The 20,140-nt window shown below is 38.0% G+C and overlaps 1 non-coding gene across 1 annotated transcript; it reads left to right on the forward strand.

Annotated features, from left to right (window-relative positions):
- Positions 1 to 16,681: 16,681 nt before the first annotated feature.
- Positions 16,682 to 16,787, forward strand: LOC129552892 (U6 spliceosomal RNA). Its single transcript, XR_008685371.2, has one exon. It is a non-coding gene; the product is annotated as a U6 spliceosomal RNA (small nuclear RNA).
- The last annotated feature ends 3,353 nt before the right edge of the window (positions 16,788 to 20,140 follow it).

The following is a 20,140-nucleotide window of genomic DNA, read 5'->3' on the forward strand; positions in this document are numbered from 1 at the left end:
TCACTTTGGCTCCTTCTCTTCATTCTTCTGGAGCCATAGCTCCACTCTTCTCCTGTAGGATATGGGCACCTACCGACCTTGGGAGTTCATTTTTCAGTGTCCTTTCATTTTTGCCTTTTCATGCTGTTCATGGGGTTCTCAAGGCAAGAATACTCAAGAGGTTTGCCATTCCCTTCTCCAGTGGACCACTTTTTGTCAGAACTCTCCAACATGACCCATCTGTCTTGGGTGCCCCTACATGGTATGTCTCATAGTTTCACTGAGTTAGACAAGGCTGTGGTCCAAGTGACGGGTCCTGACATAAAAATATAGATATCATAAAATGATTAATACTGTTTGTTGCTGCTAAAATATTTATTAATTTTTCATGTTATTTCTGAAAAAATTGTACCACGTTTTGAAATATAAAGTATATATTAAAAGGACTTGACCAAAATCACCATAGGAGTCAGTCATAGGAACTCAAATCCTCCTATGCCAAAACTCTCACCATTTAGGATTAGCTGTGAAAAACGAAAGAAAAAACAAACAAACAAACAAACTTATGTACTTGATGTACATAACTTGTTTTAAATTTTCCATTTGTGTTCAGTGCTTTGTTTACTTCTTTGCAAATCATCCCTTTTCCTATAGTCATATGTGTAATCACTATTCCCATTGGTGAAATCATATTAGATACCAGTGTAATATCTGTCAAATTATTATAGTCTTAAGTAGCTATGCATATGCAAGACTACTAATTCAGGTTATTAATTATACTAGGATATTTTTACTTTGTGATAAGTTAGCTACTATAACTGCATTATAGTCATGTCTTAAAGGTGATACTTTGATATTGTTGTAATGTATTCTCATTTGTATTTTAAGTCTGAGTTTATTTCAAATCCTGTATTCTTTTGTTTAGTTTCTCTTTAACCACATGTAAGATATTATTTCTCTACCAAGAAGATTCTAAACTCTCATTCATTTAGCCTTACACTTACTCCAGACTTCATTGTTGGGTATCAACAAATTAAATATATTTGCAGCTGGGCTCCATATCTAGATTACTTAGGTAGATTTAAAAAAAAAAAACAAAAAACAGCCAGACCCCAAGAAGCTTTTGAACTATTCTCAATATTTTCTAAAATTAATACACTTCCTTTGAAATGCATTCTGCCTTAAGTTTTAGAAAGCTTGTATTTCTATTGCCATGTTTTCCCTTATCAGTTCTATTGCTCATATTCCATTTGTTTGTTTAAAATTGCTCTTTATAACAAAGGTTGAAACCATAATTGAAATGTTGCCCAACATAAAAGGAATGAGACAAGAAAGTTAAAAAGGAACGAAGGTTTAATTTCAATTCAGTTCTTGTTTAAATTTACTTTTTCCCCCCCATCTGACAAAATCACTAATTATTCTTCAATGAATGATAAAGAAAAGTCTGGCTTTTGTTCACAAGTAGCAGTGCTTGATTATCATCAAGTAATTCAAATCCTTGGAATCCATTTTAGATGACACTGTCGAAAGCTGTATTAGTTAAAAAATAGGTTTTAAGTACTGTAACAAAAATGCAAATAATACCATAGATTAAGAAAAAAAAATTTTTTTTCTCATGGCTAAATCTGAAGTAAATGGACCATGCCTAATATTTAATTCCACAACATTATCTAGCTCCTTCACTTTCTGTCCTCAGTTCAGTTCAGTCGCTCAGTCGTGTCCGACTCTCCGCGACCCCATGAACCACAGCACGCCAGGCCTCCCTGTCCACCACCAACTCCCGGAGTACACTCAAACTCATGTCCACAGAGTCAGTGATGCCATCCAGCCATCTCATTCTCCGTCGTCCCCTTCTCCTCCCGCCCCCAACCTTTCCCAGCATCAGAGTCTTTTCCAGTGAGTCAACTCATTGCATGAGGTGGCCAAAGTATTGCAGTTTCAGCTTTAGCATCAGTCCTTCCAATGAACACCCAGGATTGATCTCCTTTAGAATGGACTGGTTGGATCTCCTTGCAGTCCAAGGGAAAATAAATGACCCAATCAAAAAATGGGCCAAAGAACTAAACAGACATTTCTCCAAAGAAGACATACAGATGGCTAACAAACACATGAAAAAATGCTCAACATCCCTCATAATCAGAGAGATGCAAATCAAAACCACAATGAGATACCATTTCACACCAGTCAGAATGGCTGCTATCCAAAAGTCTACATGCAATAAATGCTGGAGAGGATGTGGAGAAAAGGGAACCCTCTTACACTGTTGGTGGGAATGCAAACTAGTACAGCCACTATGGAGAACAGTGTGGAGATTCCTCAAAAAACTGGAAATAGAACTGCCATATGATCCAGCAATCGCACTCCTGGGCATACACACCGAGGAAACCAGAATTGAAAGAGACACATGTACTCCAATGTTCATTGCAGCACTGTTTATAATAGCCAGGACATGGAAGCAACCTAGATGTCCATCTGCAGACGAATGGATAAGGAAGCTTGGTACATATACATAATGGAGTATTATTCAGCCATTAAAAAGAATACATTTGAATCAGTTCTAATGAGGTGGATGAAACTGGAGCCTATTATACAGAGTGAAGTAAGCCAGAAAGAAAAACACCAATACAGCATACTAACGCATATATATGGAATTTAGAAAGATGCAAATGATAACCCTGTATACGAGACAGCAAAAGAGACACAGATGTATAGATCAGTCTTTGGGACTCTGTGGGAGAGGGTGAGGGTGGGATGATTTGGGAGAATGTCATTGAAACACGTATGTTGTCATATGTGAAATGAATCACTAGTTCAGGGTCAATGCATGTTATAGGACGCTCGGGGCTGGCATGCGGGGATGACCCAGAGGGAGGATAAAGAGAAGAGGGAGGTGGGAGGGGGATTCAGGAGGGGGAACTTATGTAAACCCGGGGCGAATTCATGTCAATGTATGGCAAAACCAACCAATATAATATTGTAAAATAATTTGCCTCCAATAAAAAATAAATTAATTACCAAAAAAAAAAAAAAAAACAAGGGATTCTCAAGAGTCTTCTCCAACACCACAGTTCAAAAGCATCGATTCTTGGCGATCAGCTTTCTTCACAGTCCAACTCTCACATCCATACATGACCACGGGAAAAACCATTGCCTTGACTAGACGGACCTTGGTTGGTAAAGTAATGTCTCTGCTTTTTAATATACTATCAAGGTTGGTCATAACTTTCCTTCCAAGGAGCAAGCGTCTTTTAATTTCATGGCTGCAATCAGCATCTGCAGTGATTTTGGAGCCCCAAAAAATAAAGTCTGACACTGTTTCCACGGTTTTCCATCTATTTCCCATGAAGTGATGGGACCAGATTTCTGTCCTATCATTCTCAAAATACAGCTTTCATTTTCTGTTCCAGGAGGGTTGTACCAGCTCCCATCATATATAGATCATAGCAAAAGGAAGACTTGTCCTTTCATTTAAGGGCTCAACTCTGGAGTTATAACTTTTCTGCTCACATATCATTGCCAGAACTCAGTTATGTTGACAAACCTAGTTATAAGGGAGTCTGGAAATGTCTAGCTTGGTAGTTGAAAGTGAAAGTGAAGTCTCTCAGTCGTGTCTGACTCTTTGCAACCCCATGGATTGTAGCCCACAGAATTTTCCAGGCAAGAATACTGGTATGGGTTGCCATTTCCTTCTCTAGCTAAATGGTCAGAAAAATTGAAAGTAATCTATACTAAAGGAAGAGGGGATACGTGGACTATAGGGAGACAATATGCAATCTCTAGTATAGTAGCCATACATGTTTTCTTCATTTACTTAATTTTTTCAAATATTCTTTTTCATTTTTTCTTATGTGCCTGGTACAGTGCTGGAGGGCTGACACTGAGTTATCCCAAATATGCCTCCTATTCCCAAATAGATATTTTTTTTCTGTCCTGTTGGTTAAACAAATACTATTCAAAATAAAAATACAAATAAATTATGTTATAAGCTAAATTGGATGTGTAAAGATTATAACAGGAAGACTTTACAGTCTTGAAGGAAAAGTAAAATCAGTTAGAAAAGAGAAGGAAAACCACAAAACCACATATGCAGAGAGAACAGAATATATTAAATATTTGAGAAAAAATAAATTTGATTTACCCAACAACTTATAGATAGTAGGAGTAATAGAGAGAGTGGCATTGTTAAAGTTTTTCTGTTTTCTGTTTGTCATCTATTAATCTAGTCCACCAGTGGAGTTTTGCATTCCTCAAACCAGGCCTGGAAAAGCCCTTCAAATATGCCCAAATATTTTAGTCTTTCCCTCATTTGTTCACTAAATACATAATTTTCCAACTTTTTACTCATCTCTGGATTCCATTCTTCCTTTCAAAATGCAGCTATGCTGATCTTCAGATGACCCCTCATTTCTACTGATATCATTTGTGATTGTGTCATCAGAATATTATTTTTGAGTGGTTGTCTTTTGATATTTTCATTACACATCATTTTTCTTTGTATTTTTCCAAATTTTTTTATTTAAAACTGACAACATTTAGATTTTCTTGATTATAATGGTGTCATTTTCTCACAATGTTAATTTCATAAAAGGCATATAATTTAAAATAATAGAAATTTGGAGAATTGAGTAGATTATGTTTGAAAATGAAGTGCAAATATGGACTTCAATAATTAAAATTAAGATAATATTCATTTTATGTGATACACATTTGATTTTTTAGTAATAGGGAAAGATCTGCATTGGGTTATGAATCATATTTCATAATTAAGTAATAAACAAGATCGCCAGGCCACTGTTCTCATTTCAAAATTCATGTGGCTGAGGTCTGCTGAGATGTGTCACTTCCAAAATTACCTGAGTGATAAAAGATAACACTAAAGCACATACCTGCAGTTCTTCTGACTCTCTGTCCATTGTTCCTTCCCATATCCCTGAGGCTTCCACTGAAGTTTGGTCTTGCCTCTATGTGGTAAATAGTGGCTTGAAATGGATAACCAGATTAAGGAATGAAGCAAGATATAAAATTTTTGTTGTGTTTTCACTTGCTACACACACTGATCAAGTGAGTAAAGTGGCTTAAGGCATAAATTGATACAAGAAGTTTAAAGACCAAATCAAAATATTCTGTCCTATTTTGTAAATGCTATCATCAACTACCTCCATGTTAACCCTACTGAAATATTACATATATATATATACACACACACACATGTGCTGTGCTGTGTTTAGTTGCTCAGTTGTGTCCAACTCTTTATGACCCCATGAACAGCAGTCCACCAGGCTCCTCTGTCCATGGGGAGTCTCCAAGCAAGAATACTGGAGTGGGTTGCCATGCCCTCCTCCAGGGGATCTTCCCAACCCAGGGATAGAACCCAGGTTTCCCACACTGCACAAAGATTCTTTACCATTGAACCACCAGGGAAGCCCATATATATATATATATATATATATATATATATACATACATACATATATCAATATATACATACATAAATATATACAATTATATGTCGGTATATGTCATTTATGGGCCTCCCCAGTGGTGACAGAAGAAACTGCTGCCATTGCAGGAGACATAAGGCATATAGTTTGGATCCCTGGGTGGAGAAGATACCCTAGAGGAGGGCATGGCAACCTACTCTAGTATTCTTCCTTGGAGAATACCAGGAACAGAGGAGTCTGGTGGACTACAGGCCATAGGGCCACAAAGAGTCGGACACAACTGAAGCAACTTAGTGTGCTGCCTTTATAATTGATATATATGTGTATATATGATATATATGAAAGCTTGAATAGATATAACAAATACATCTAAAACTGTGTGGTTTAAAATTTATCTCAAATTTTACTTTGAAAATTAAATTGATATTTGATCACTGGAAAGGGTAATTACATAATTATAACACAAGTTTAGTTAAAAATCACCTTCTTTATGCATAAACAGTACAATAAATGCTTGTTGGTTCCAATGGTTTATAATATAGACAACTGTAAGCTTAAGTAAAAGCAACGTTCCTTATTGATCCTCTGTGATGTTCTGTAAAGTTTGTCTTCACATATCTTTAAAAGGCAATTTACTTTTTTGTTCAAAGCTAAGGAAAAGGTATAAAAACCTAACCCTATTTAAGTAAAAATTTTTAAAAATTAAAAAATAATATAACTAAAGAAAAATGAGAATAGCTTCCATTGATCTCTTCAGTGTTGTTAAATGTGGGTTTAGTCCCACACGGAAGGAACTGTTTTAATGAAAATATTCAAAACCATCTGTTGAGGATGGCTTAAATGCCCTTGGTATGCATTTTATAAAACTTACCAAAGTTAAGTATCAAAATGTGTGAAAAAATTTGAAAACAACTTTCAAAATCTTAAAATATTTGTGTAACATATTTAATGATCATATTTCAAAGTTTTCTTTTTCTTCCATCTTTTGGATATAGTGTTTTTATCAAATCTATAAAGAAATATTTGACATATCAGGATGGTATGTTGTTTAAAATAACGATATACCAAATTTATAACCTTAGCAATTCAATTTCCTAAATACGGTTGCATGTAAAAACATGAACTAGAAACATTATTCCAAGAATGTAACAACAACAAGATTCTTCCAGCATAGATTACCAATTTTTCAATCCTTAATGTATTTTAGCTCTGTCTCCATTCCATGTAACCTACCCTTCATTTTCTTCCTGAGGACTCAATATTAAACATACAGTTTTAATAAATGGCATCTGTTTTTCCTTTTTCCCCTCAGTTTCATGAAGACTTCTCGGCTTATGAAATATGAACAAACCTAGGAACTAAAGATCAAAACCATAAAATGTTATAATGCTGCTGCTGCAAAGTCATTTCAGTCGTGTCCGACTCTGTGTGACCCCCTAGACGGAAGCCCACCAGGTTGCCCCGTCCCTGGGATTCTCCAGGCAAGAACACTGGAGTGGGTTGCCATTTCCTTCTCCAATGTGTGAAAGTGAAAAGTGAAAGTGAAGTCGCTCAGTCATGTCCGACCCTTAGTGATCCCACAGACTGCAGCCTACCAGGCTGCTCCATCCATGGGACTTTCTAGGCAAGAGTACTGGAGTGGCTTGCCATTGCCTTCTTCGGTTATAATGCTAATACTTATCAATTTTAATACTTTAATTACCATTTGGAACAATGTATAAAAAATTATAAAAAGAAGTGAAATTTTATTTTATTCAACTTTAAAACTACACACAATAACATATTTTTAAAAATTAATCAGAATAGCCTAGAACACTCCCTCTGGCATTGTTGGGATACATTACACTATTTTAAAATTTAGTATATAAGAGGAATAATATTCAGTAAATTAACTTCTAGGTTTACGAAATATGAACAAACCTAGGAACTAAAGATCAAAACCATAAAATGTTATAATGCTAATATTTATCAATTTTAATAGTTTAATCACCATGTGGAACAATGTACAAAAATTACTTTGATAAAGAAAGAAGTGAAATTTTACTTTATTCAACTTTAAAATTACACAATAGGAGAGAACAAGATGGCGGAGGAATAGGATGGTGAGACCACTTTCTCCCCCACAAATTCATCAAAAGAACATTTGAACGCTGAGTAAATTCCACAAAACAACTTCTGAATGCCAGCAGAGGACATCAGGCACCCAGAAAAGCAGCCCATTGTCTTCGAAAGGAGGTAGGAAAAAAACATAAAAGATAAAAAGAGAGACAAAAGAGGTAGGGACGGAGCTACATCCTGAGAAGGGAGGCTTAAAAAAGAGAGAAGTTTCCAAACACCAGGAACCACTCTCACTGGCAAGTCTGTGGCGAGCCTTGGAACCTCAGAGGGCCACATAACCGGGAGGAAAAAGAAAGAAAGAATTAAAACCCACAGATTACCCGCCAAATGGTAACTCCCAGCGGAGAAGCAGCACAGAAGCCCACATCCGCCATTAGCAAGCTGGGGCTGGGCAGGGAGGAGCTGGCTGAACTGCTTAGAGAGAGGACTTGGCCTGAATGCCGCGAGAGCAATCTGAGAGAACTAACTGGGCATAGCAAAGAAGACTGTGGGGTAGTTACCCCGCTAAAAGGCGAAAAGCCCTAACCTAATATTCCGCCAGTCCCGCTCACAGAACAAAGGACTGAGCAGACCTAGCCGGCTGTGGACAGCCCATCTACCATCCCCCACCGAGACAGGCAGGGGAGGGCAGCCAGAGCTGGAAGAGGGCAACGACGGCAGCAGAGAGGCATCCGATACCAAACTACAGGCAGGCTTTGTTGTTAACCAAGACTTCATGTGTTTCTGACCAGTCAACAGCTACCTGGGAAGGTGCGCTGGCTGTACACCCAGAAAACCGAGCAGGAGGGATTGGGGAGGTGATAAGTGGCAGCAACCGCACTCTCCAAACACCTGGTCACCTGAGCTGCTTGGACCGGGGAAGGCACAAAATGCAGGCCCAACCGAGTCTGTGCCTTTGTGAAGTACCCGAGTACCTGAACCTGAGCTGCTCAGACCTGAGACGTGCATACAAACCAGCGCTGGCCTCAGACAGTTCCCGGCAGAGCAACCTAGAGCCTGTGCAGTGTAGACTGGGACAGCACATGCGCCGTGAGTGGGGGCAAACCCAGTGTGGTCGAGACACTGCTAGCACTCCGCACAGACGCCAGAGATATTTGTCTGCAGCGTTCCTCCCTTCCCGAAATAGGACTGAACAAGTGAGCCTTAAAAAGTGTCCACCCACCCCCTAGTGTCAGGGCGGAAATTAGACACTGAAGAGACCAGCAAACAGAAGCTAAAACAGAGGGAACCACCTTGGAGATGACAGATAGAGAAGTCTAGAGGCTACTCCAAGAATAAGACCAAAAACTAGAGGTAAGAGGCTTAAGCCCAAATCCTGAGAACACCAGAGAACTCCTGACTCCAGGGAACATTAATCGATAGGAGCTCATCAAACGCCTCTGTACCTACACTGAAACCACCTAAGGGTCAACAAGTTCCAGAGAAAGACAAACCATGCAAATTCTCCAGCAACACAGGAAAATAGCCCTGAGCTTCAATATACAGGCTGCCCAAAGTCACTCCAAACCCACTGACATCTCATAACTCATTACTGGACACTTCATTGCACTCCAGAGAGAAGAAATCCAGCTCCAACCACCAGAACACCGACACAAGCTTCCCTAACCAGGGAACTTTGACAAGTCACTCATCCAACCCCCCACACAGTGAGGAAACTACATAATAAAGAGAACTCCACAAACTGCCAGAAGACGGAAAGGCCACCCCAAGCACAGCAATATAAACAAGATGAAGAGGTAGAGAAATACCCAGCAAGTAAAGGAACAGGATAAATGCCCACCAACACAAACGAGAGGAAGATATAGGGAATCTACCTGAAAAAGAATTTCAAATTTTGATGGTGAAAATGATTCAAAATTGTGAAAGCAAAATGGAGTTACAGATAAATAACCTGGAGAAAAGGGTTGAGAAGATGTAAGAAAGGTTTAATAAGGATTTAGAGGAAATTAAAAAAGAGTCAATATACAATGAATAATGCAATAGATGAGATCAGAAACACTCTGGAGGGAACAAACAGTAGAATAACAGAGGCAGAAGACAGGATAAGCAAGCTAGAAGACAGAATTGTAGAAATAAATGAAACAGAGAGGAAAAAAGAAAAACAAATTAAAAGAAATAAGGACAATATTAGAGACCTCTGGGACAATGTTAAACGCTCCAACATTCGAATCATAGGAGTCCCAGAAGAAGAAGACAAAAAGAAAGACCATGAGAGAATATTTGAGGAGATAATAGTTGAAAACTTCCCTAAAATGGGGAAAGAAATAATCACCCAAGTCCAAGAAACCCAGAGAGTCCCCAACAGGATAAACCCAAGGCGAATACTCCAAGACACATATTAATCAAATTAACAAAGATCAAACACAAAGAACAAATATTAAAAGCAGCAAGGGAAAAACAGCAAATAACACACAAGGGGATTCCCATAAGAATAACAGCTGATCTTTCAACAGAAACTCTTCAGGCCAGGAGGGAATGGCAAGACATACTTAAAGTGATGAAAGAAAATAACCTATAGCCCAGATGACTGTACCCAGCAAGGATCTCATTCAAATATGAAGGAGAAATCAAAAGCTTTACAGACAAGCAAAAGCTGAGAGAATTCGGCATCACCAAACCAGCTCTCCAACAAATGCTAAAGGATCTTCTCTAGACAGGAAACACAGAAAGGGTGTATAAACTCGAACCCAAAACAATAAAGAAAATGGCAACGGGATCATACTTATCAATTACCTTAAAAGTAAATGGGTTGAATGCCCCAACCAAAAGACAAAGGCTGGCTGAATGGATACAAAACAAGATCCCCATATATGTTGTCTACAAGAGACCCATCTCATATCGAGGGACACATACAAACTGAAAGTGAAGGGCTGGAAAAAGATATTTCACGCAAATAGAGACCAAAAGAAAGCAGGAGTAGCAATACTCATATCAGATAAAATAGACTTTAAAACAAAGGCTGTGAAAAGAGACAAAGAAGGAAACTACATAATGATCAAAGGATCAATCCAAGAAGAAGATATAACAATTATAAATATTTATGCACCCAACATAGGAGCACTGCAATATGTAAGACAATTACTAACAAGTATGAAAGGGGAAATTAACAACAATGCAATAATAGTGGGAGACTTTAGTAACCCACTCACACCTATGGATAGATCAACTAAACAGAAAATTAACAAGGAAATACAAATGTTAAATGATGCAATAGACCACCTAGACCTAATATATCTCTATAGGATATTTCACCCCAAACAATGAATTTCACCTTTTTCTCAAGCGCACATGGAACATTTTCCAGGATTGATCACATCCTGGGCCATAAATCTAGCCTTGGAAAATTCTAAAAAATTGAAATCATTCCAAGCATCTTTTCTGACCACAATGCAGTAAGATTAGATCTCAATTACAGGAGAAAAACTGTAATTAAAAATGCCAACATATGGAGGCTGAACAACACGCTGCTGAATAACGAACAAATCATAGAAGAAATCAAAAGAGTAATCAAAATATTCATAGAAATGAATGAAAATGAAAACACGACAACCCAAAACCTCTGGGACACTGTAAAAGCAGTGCTAAGGGGAAGGTTCATAGCAATACAGGCACACCTCAAGAAACAAGAAAAAATCAACTAAATAACCTAACTCTACACCTAAAGAAACAAGAAAAGGAAGAAATGAAGAACCCCAGGGTTAGTAGAAGGAAAGAAATCTTAAAAATTAGGGCAGAAATAAATGCAAAAAAAACAAAAAGACCATAGCAAAAATCAACAAAGCCAAAAGCTGGTTCTTTGAGAAGGTAAATAAAATTGACAAACCACTAGCCAGACTCATCAAGAAACAAAGGGAGAAGAACCAAATCAATAAAATTAGAACTGAAAATGGAGAGATCACAACCAACAACACAGAAATACAAAGGATTATTAAAGAATACTATCAGCAATTATATGGCAATAAAATGGACAAATTGGAAGAAATGGACAAATTCTTAGAAAAGTAAAACTTTCCAAAACTGAACCAAGAAGAAATAGAAAATCTTACAGACCCATCACAAGCATGGAAATAGAAGCTGTAATCAGAAATCTTCCAGCAAACAAAAGCCCAGGTCCAGATGGCTTCACAGCTGAATTCTACCAAAAATTCTACCAAAAATTTAGAGAAGAGCTAACACCTATTCTACTCAAACTCTTCCAGAAAGTTGCTGAGGAAGGGAAACTTCCAAACTCATTCTATGAGGCCACCATCACCCTAATCCCAAAACCTGGTAAAGATCCCACAAAAAAAGAAAACTACAGGCCAATATCACTGATGAACATAGATGCAAAAATCCTTAACAAAATTCTAGCAATCAGAATCCAACAACACATTAAGAAGATCATACATCATGACCAAAGGGCTTTATCCCAAGAATGCAAGGATTCTTCAATATCTGCAAATCAATCAATGTAATACACCACATTAACAAACTGAAAAATAAAAATCATATGATTATCTCAATAGATGCAGAGAAAGCCCTCGACAAAATTCAACACCCATGTATGATAAAAACCCTCCAGAAGGTGGGAATAGAAGGAACGTACATCAACATAATAAAAGCTATATATGACAAACCCACAGCAAACATTATCCTCAATGGTGAAAAACTGAAAGCATTTCCCCAAAAGTCAGGAACAAGACAAGGGTGCCCACTCTCACCACTACTATTCAACATAGTTCTGGAAGTTTTGGCCACAGCAATCAGAGCAGAAAAGGACATAAAAGGAATCCAAATTGGAAAAGAAGAAGTAAAAAGTTCACTGTTCGCTGATGACATGATCCTCTACACTGAAAACCCTAAAGACTCTACCAGAAGACTACTAGAGCTAATCAATGATTACAGTAAAGTTGGAGGACATAAAATCAACACACAGAAATCCCTTGCATTCCTATACACTAATAATAAGGAAATAGAAACAGAAATTAAGGAAACTATTCCATTCACTGTTGCAACCAAAAGAATTAAATAATTAGGAATATATCTACCTAAAGAAACAAAATACCTGTACTTAGAACTATAAAACACTGCTGAAAGTAATCAAAGAGGAGACTCATCAGTTCAGTTCAGTTCAGTCGCTCAGTCATGTCCGACTCTCCGTGACCCCGTGAGTCACAGCACGCCAGGCCTCCCTGTCCATCACCAACTCCCGGAGTTCACTCAAACCCATGTCCACAGAGTCGGTGATGCCATCCAGCCATCTCATTCTCAGTCGTCACCTTCTCCTCCCGCCCCCAACCTTTACTAGCATCAGAGTCTTTTCCAGTGAGTCAACTAGTCACATGAGGTGGCCAAAGTATTGCAGTTTCAGCTTTAGTATCAGCCCTTCCAATGAACACCCAGGATCGATCTCCCTTAGAATGGACTGGTTGGATGTCCTTGCGGTACAAGGGACTCTCAAGAGTCTTCTCCAATACCACAGTTCAAAAGCATCAATTCTTTGGCAAACAGCTTTCTTCACAGTCCAACTCTCACATCCATACATGACCATGGGAAAAAACATAGCCTGGACTAGACAGACCTTGGTTGGCAAAGTAATGTCTCTGCTTTTTAATATACTATCAAGGTTGGTCATAACTTTCCTTCCAAGGAGTAAGAGTCTTTTAACTTCATGGCTGCAATCAGCATCCGCAGTGATTTTGGAGCCCAAAAAATAAAGTCTGACACTGTTTCCACTGTTTCCCCATCTATTTTCCATGAACTGATGGGACCAGAAGCCATGATCTTCGTTTTCTGAATGTTGAGCTTCAAGCCAAACTTTTCATTCTCCTCTTTCACTTTCATCAAGAGGCCTTTGAGTTCCTCTTCACGTTCTGCCATAAGGGTAGTGTCATCTGCATATCTGAGGTTATTGATATTTCTCCCGGCAATCTTGATTCCAGCTTGTGCTTCTTCCAGCCCAGCGTTCCTCATGATGTACTCTGCATAGAAGTTAAATAAGCAAGGTGACAATATACAGCCTTGACGCACTCCTTTTCCTGTTTGGAACCAGCCTGTTGGTCCATGTCCAGTTCTAACTGTTGCTTCCTGACCTGCATACAGGTTTCTCAAGAGGCAGGTCAGGTGGTCTGGGATTCCCATCTCTTTCAGAATGTTCCACAGTTTATTGTGATCCACACAGTCAAAGGCTTTGGCATAGTCAATGAAGCAGAAATAGATGTTTTTCTGGAACTCTCTTGCTTTCTCCATGATCCAGCGGATGTTGGCAATTTGATCTCTGGTGCCTCTGCCTTTTCTAAAACCTGCTTGAACATCTGGGACTTCGTGGTTCACATATTGCTGAAGCCTGGCTTGGAGAATTTTGAGCATGACTTTACTAGCGTGTGAGATGAGTGCAATTGTGCGGTAGTTTGAGCATTCTTTGGCATTGCCTTTCTTTGGGATTGGAATGAAGACTGACCTCTTCCAGTCCTGTGGCCACTGCCGAGTTTTCCAAATTTTCTGGCATATTGAGTGCAGCACTTTCACAGCATCATCTTTCAAGATTTGAAATAGCTCAACTGGAATTCCATCACCTCCACTAGCTTTGTTCGTAGTGATGCTTTCTAAGGACCACTTGACTTCACATTCCAAGATGTCTGGTTCTAGGTCAGTGATCACGTTACCGTGACTATCTTGGTCGTGAAGATCTTTTTTGTACAGTTCTTCTGTGTATTCTTGCCACCTCTTCTTAATATTTTCTGCTTCTGTTAAGTCCATACCATTTCTGTCCTTTATCGAGCCCTTCTTTGCATGAAATGTTCCCTTGGAATCTCTAATTTTCTTGAAGAGATCTCTTGTTTTTCCTATTCTGTTGTTTTTCTCTATTTCTTTGCATTGATCACTGAGGAAGGCTTTCTTATCTCTCCTTGCTATTCTTTGGAACTCTGCATTCAGATGCCTATATCTTTCCTTTCTCCTTTGCTTTTTGCTTCTCTTCTTTTCACAGCTATTTGTAAGGCCTTCTTAGACAGCCATTTTGCTTTTTTGCATTTTGGAAAAGGAGACTCATAGATGGAGAAATATACCGTGTTCATGGATTGGAAGAATAAATATTGTGAAAATGAGTAGACTACCCAAAGTAATTTATACATTCAATGCAATCCCTATCAAGCTACCAATGGTCTTTTTCACAGAGCTAGAACAAATAATCTCACAATTTGTATGGAAATACAAAAAATAGCCAAAGCAATCTTGAGGAAGAAGAATGGAACTGGGGGAATCAACCTGCTGAACTTCAGGCTCTACTACAAAGCCACAGTCATCAAGACAGTATGGTACTGGCATAAAGACAGAAATATAGATCAATGGAACAGAATAGAAAGCCCAGAGATAAATCCATGCACTTATGGACACCTTATCTTTGACAAAGGAGGCAAGAATATAAAATGGAGAAAAGACAGTCTCTTTAACAAGTGGTGCTGGGAAAACTGGTCAGCCACTGTAAAAGAATGAAACTAGAACACTTCCTAACAGCATACACAAAAATAAACTCAAAATAGATTAAAGATCTAAATATAAGACCAGAAACTATAAAACTCCTAGAGGAGAACATAGGCAAAACTCTCGACGACATAAATCACAGCAGTATCCTCTATGACCCACCTCCCAGAATATTGGAAATAAAAGCAAAAATAAACAAATGGGACTTAATTAAAATCAAAAGCTTCTGCACAGCAAAGGAAACTATAAGCAAGGTGAGAAGTCAGCCTTCAGAATGGGAGAAAATAGTAGCAAATGAAACAACTGACAAAGAATTAATCTCCAAAATATACAAGCAGCTCAACTGCAGAAAAAATAAACGACCCAATAAAAAATGGGCCAAAGAACTAAACACACATTTCTCCAAAGAAGACATAAAGATGGCTAACAAACACATGAAAAAATGTGTTTTTTTCACATCCCTCATAATCAGAGAAATGCAAATCAAAACCACAATGAGATTCCATTTCACACCAGTCAGAATGGCTGCTATCCAAAAGTCTACAAGCAATAAATGCTGGAGAGGGTGTGGAGAAAAGGGAACCCTCTTACCCTGTTGGTGGGAATGCAAACTAGTACAGCCACTATGGAGAATAGTGTGGAGATTCCTTAAAAAACTGGAAATAGAACTGCCATATGATCCAGCAATCGCACTCCTGGGCATACACACCGAGGAAACCAGAATTGAAAGAGACACATGTACTCCAATATTCATCGCAGCACTATTTATAATAGCCAGGACATGGAAGCAACCCACATGTCCATCTGCAGATGAATGGATAAGAAAGCTTTGGTACATATACACAATGGAGTATTATTCAGCCATTAAAAAGAATGCATTTGAATCAGTTCTAATGCAGTGTATGAAACTGAAGCCTATTATACAGAGTGAAGTAAGCCAGAAAGAAAAACACCAATACAGTATACTTATGCATATATATGGAATTTAGAAAGATGGCAGTGATAACCCTGTATACGAGACAGCAAAAGAGACACAGGTGTATAGAACAGTCTTTGGGACTCTGTGGGAGAGGGTGAGGGTGGGATGATTTGGGAGAATGGCAATGAAACATGTATATTATCATATGTGAAACGAATCACCAGTCCAGGTTCAATGCATGATATAGGATGCTCGGGGCTGGTGCAAGGGGATGACCCAGAGGGAGGATAAGGGGAGGAGGGAGGTGGGAGGGGGGTTCATTAAGGGGAATGTACGTACACCCGGGGCGGATTCATGTCAATGTATTGCCAAACCAACCAATATAATATTGTAAAATAATTAGCCTCCAATAAAAAAGAAAAAAAAAAACCATAGCCTTGAAAAAAAATAGATAAAACCACACAATAATATTTTTAATTTAATCAAAATAACCTAGAACACTCCTTCTGCCATTATTTGATTTAAATAATCTTTGATCAGTATTTGTCTTAATAATAAATATACACACTAACATATGAAAATATACTACAGAAATGGAGAGAGCAAGGGATACGTTAATCAATTAATGAATGTTTTCAATGATTACTTTATATAGTCTAAATGCCATGTTTCATCTAATCTAAGGTGAAGATTTTCTTTTCACATTTAAAAATCCCTGAAAATAGGATGGGTCCTAATGACTCCAGTCAGGAAGCAGTTGTGACAGAGTTGTCATTGTCTGCCCATGTGAATCAAAACCAGCAGAGAGAAGACTAGCATGGCCCCTGTGTAAGGATGACACACAAATCTGTGAAGTGTTCCATATTTACTGAACTAACATATGACCCTGCAATCACACTCCTGGGCATATACCTGGAGAAAAACATGGCACAAAAGGATACATGCACCCTCATGTTCACCGCAGCACAGCTTAAAATAACTAAGACATGGAAGCAATCTCAATGTCCATCAACAGCGGAATGGATAAAGAGGATATGGTACATGTATACAATGGGATATTATATAGCTATTGAAAAGAATGAAACGATCTCATTTGTAACAACATGATGTACCTAGAGATTGTCATACTGAATGATTTAAGTAATACAGAAATACCACATGCTATCGCTTAGAGGCAGAATCAAAAAATGATACAAACGAACGTATTTACAAAACAGAAACAGACTCACAGACTTAGAAAATGAACTTACGGTTGCCAGGGGAAAACATGGGAGTATGAGATAGAGAGTTTGGGATCGACATGTACACACAGCTATATTTAAAATGGACAACCAACAAGGTCCTACTGTATAGCATGGGGAATTCTGCTCACTATGTGTGGCAGCCTGGATGGGAGGAGATTTCGGGGGAGAATGGATAAATGTACATGTATGGTGAATCCCTTTGCTGTCCACCTGAAGTTATCACAACACTGTTATTAGCTATACTCCAATATAAAATAAAAAGTTAAAAAAACAAACAAAAAAACAAGCAGAAAGGATATTGGGACATGAAAGTCCAAGAGACAACAGAAGAGCACACTTTTAAGATTTGTTATACTACCAAAACTCTTAATGCAACACATTATAATCTATGTATAAAACAAAACTATTGACAACTCTGAGTCAAAATATCATTCATAATTGTCAGACTTTGAACAAACATTAAGTTTTACAAATACATTAATTTATTTTGCACACACACATACACACACACATATATGTAAAGGGGATTTTAAAAATTTATGTATAAAATCTAAAAGATAATTTTAAAGAAGTATAAAATAAAACGTCTAAGAGATAAGAAAGCATTATGCCATAGTATAATTGATAGCATTTTTTTTCTTTCTTATTAAGAAAGAAAATAATGGGTGTGTTTTTGGTATCAGTTCAGTTCAGCTTGGTCGCTCAGTCATGCCCGACTCTTTGCAACCCCATGGACTGCAGCACACCAGGCTTCCCTGTCCATCACCAACTCCTGGAGCCTACTCAAACTCATGTTTATTGAGTCAGTGATGCCATCCAACTATCTCATCCTCTGTCATCCCCTTCTCCTCCCACCTTCAATCTTTCCCAACATAGGGGTCTTTTCAAATGAGTCAGCTCTACACATCAGGTGGCCAAAGTATTGGAGTTTCAGCTTCAGCATCAGTCCTTCCAATAAATATTAAGGACTGATGTCCTTTAGGATGGACTTGTTGGATCTCCTTGGAGTCCAAGAGACTCTCAAGGGTCTTCTCTAACACCCCATTTCAAAAGCATCAATTCTTCAGTGCTCAGCTTTCTTTATAGTCCACCTCTCACATCCATACATGACAACTGGAAAAACCACAGCTTTGACTAGACACTTAAAATGTGTGATCCCACAGCTCTGGACCCACCATGATTTCAGCTGCAGCTACTGTAACAGTTCCTTGGCTCAACCTAAAGATCCTAGGCTCTATTTTCAGCATAACCCACAGTAAGACAGACAGTATCTTGCTGCTAAGTCACTTCAGTCGTGTCCGACTCTGTGCAACCCCATAGACGGCAGCCCACCAGGCTCCCCCGTCCCTGGGATTCTCCAGGCAGGAACACTGGAGTGGGTTGCCATTTCCTTCTCCAATGTGTGAAAGTGAAAAGTGAAAGTGAAGTCTCTCAGTCGTGTCCGACCCTTAGCGACCCCACAGACTGCAGCCTACCAGGCTCCTCCATCCATGGGATTTTCCAGGCAAGAGTACTAGAGTGGGGTGCCATTGCCTTCTCCGATGATAAATGAAATAAAAGGTCTTTTTTCTTTTTTAGACAAAGATAGATACAACAACTTATAGTACATTAAAGACCTCTGAGAATTATCTATTCAAATTGCTCTTATAAAATTCAACATAAAATATTAAAACCAGCTGCAATAACCTATTATTCTCACCTTTCTAAATACCAAAAGTGTATTTAATATCTGACATATACTATAACTAATATCTCCAATTAATGAAATATAGGCATGATACATAATTCAAAATACCTGAATTTTATATAGTAACAGAATACAGATGTAATGCTTATTTATATATGTTATAATCAAACACAGACTTCACCATGATAAGAACATATCTAAAATTGTGAGTTATTTGTAAGAAGTATAAATTCCTAAGCCTTGCACATTTTCTTATATACTTTTACCATTTCATACTAGCTACACATGGAAATCAAGGACTTTTCTCAGGTATGCTTAATAGAAAATTTGTAGTACCCAAATTTATTCACAGAACATGACCAAAAAAAAAAAAACTGCTTTGCTAGTCTCATAATTTTTGCTTAAATAAATATTGACAAGAACAAATTGTTATTGCACACATATCATATTCAATGTAGTATGCATTACAGAAACATCTTTAAAATGGGTAAGAAGCAGTCACTATAAGCACTCATGTTGCCCACTGTACATAGAGAAACAGAATTGGCAGAATACAACTCTCAAAATGTAGTTTTTAAAAGTTATAAAAAAAATCTAAAATGAAGATCCAAACAAAGTAAAAACTATATCTTCTTTAGTAAATTAAGGAAGTCTTTCTGGAGACTGACACATCTCAGTAAAGGGTCAAAAAAGGAGCAGACACTAATCATTGGAAGAAGGAAGAAAATATGTGCCAGAAGGGCACAAACTGAGCAGCAACACAAAGATGATAACATAATGCTGTTTCTTCAAACCAGAAGCTTCTCAGTGTTGCTAAGACATAATGTAAAAGGGAACATGAAAAGGTGGTAAGGACGTGTCACAGAGGCCATGCATGAGAGGGTAAGGAACTGACACGGCAGAGTAGAACAACACTGAAGATGAGTAGGAAGAGAGATGAAATAATGCAAGATAAAATATTTCAAAGGAGAGGATTATTTAAAGAAGAGGAAGACTGTAATGTCAAATGCTAAAGAAAAAGATGAGGCTAAAGACATCTGAAAAAGATTACCAACTTGCAATGTCTATGTCCTCTGACAGCATAATGTAGTGTGGAATTTTTACTTCAAGGGGTAAGAGACAAACCACCAACAGGGAAAATAAGTTACTCTTTCAAGAAATTTTGAGAAGAACATGGAAAAATGCTCAATCTTGATTTCTTCATTTCTTAATATTCTGCTGATAGATTTTTATCATTAAATATCAGTGTCCTTGCAACAAAGCAATATAAAAGTATATCTCTTAGCCCTAC

The sequence above is a fragment of the Moschus berezovskii genome, chromosome 3 (assembly GCF_049115385.1).
Source record: "Moschus berezovskii isolate FMDL1 chromosome 3, NW_MosBer_1.0, whole genome shotgun sequence".
Classification (NCBI taxonomy): domain Eukaryota; kingdom Metazoa; phylum Chordata; class Mammalia; order Artiodactyla; family Moschidae; genus Moschus; species Moschus berezovskii.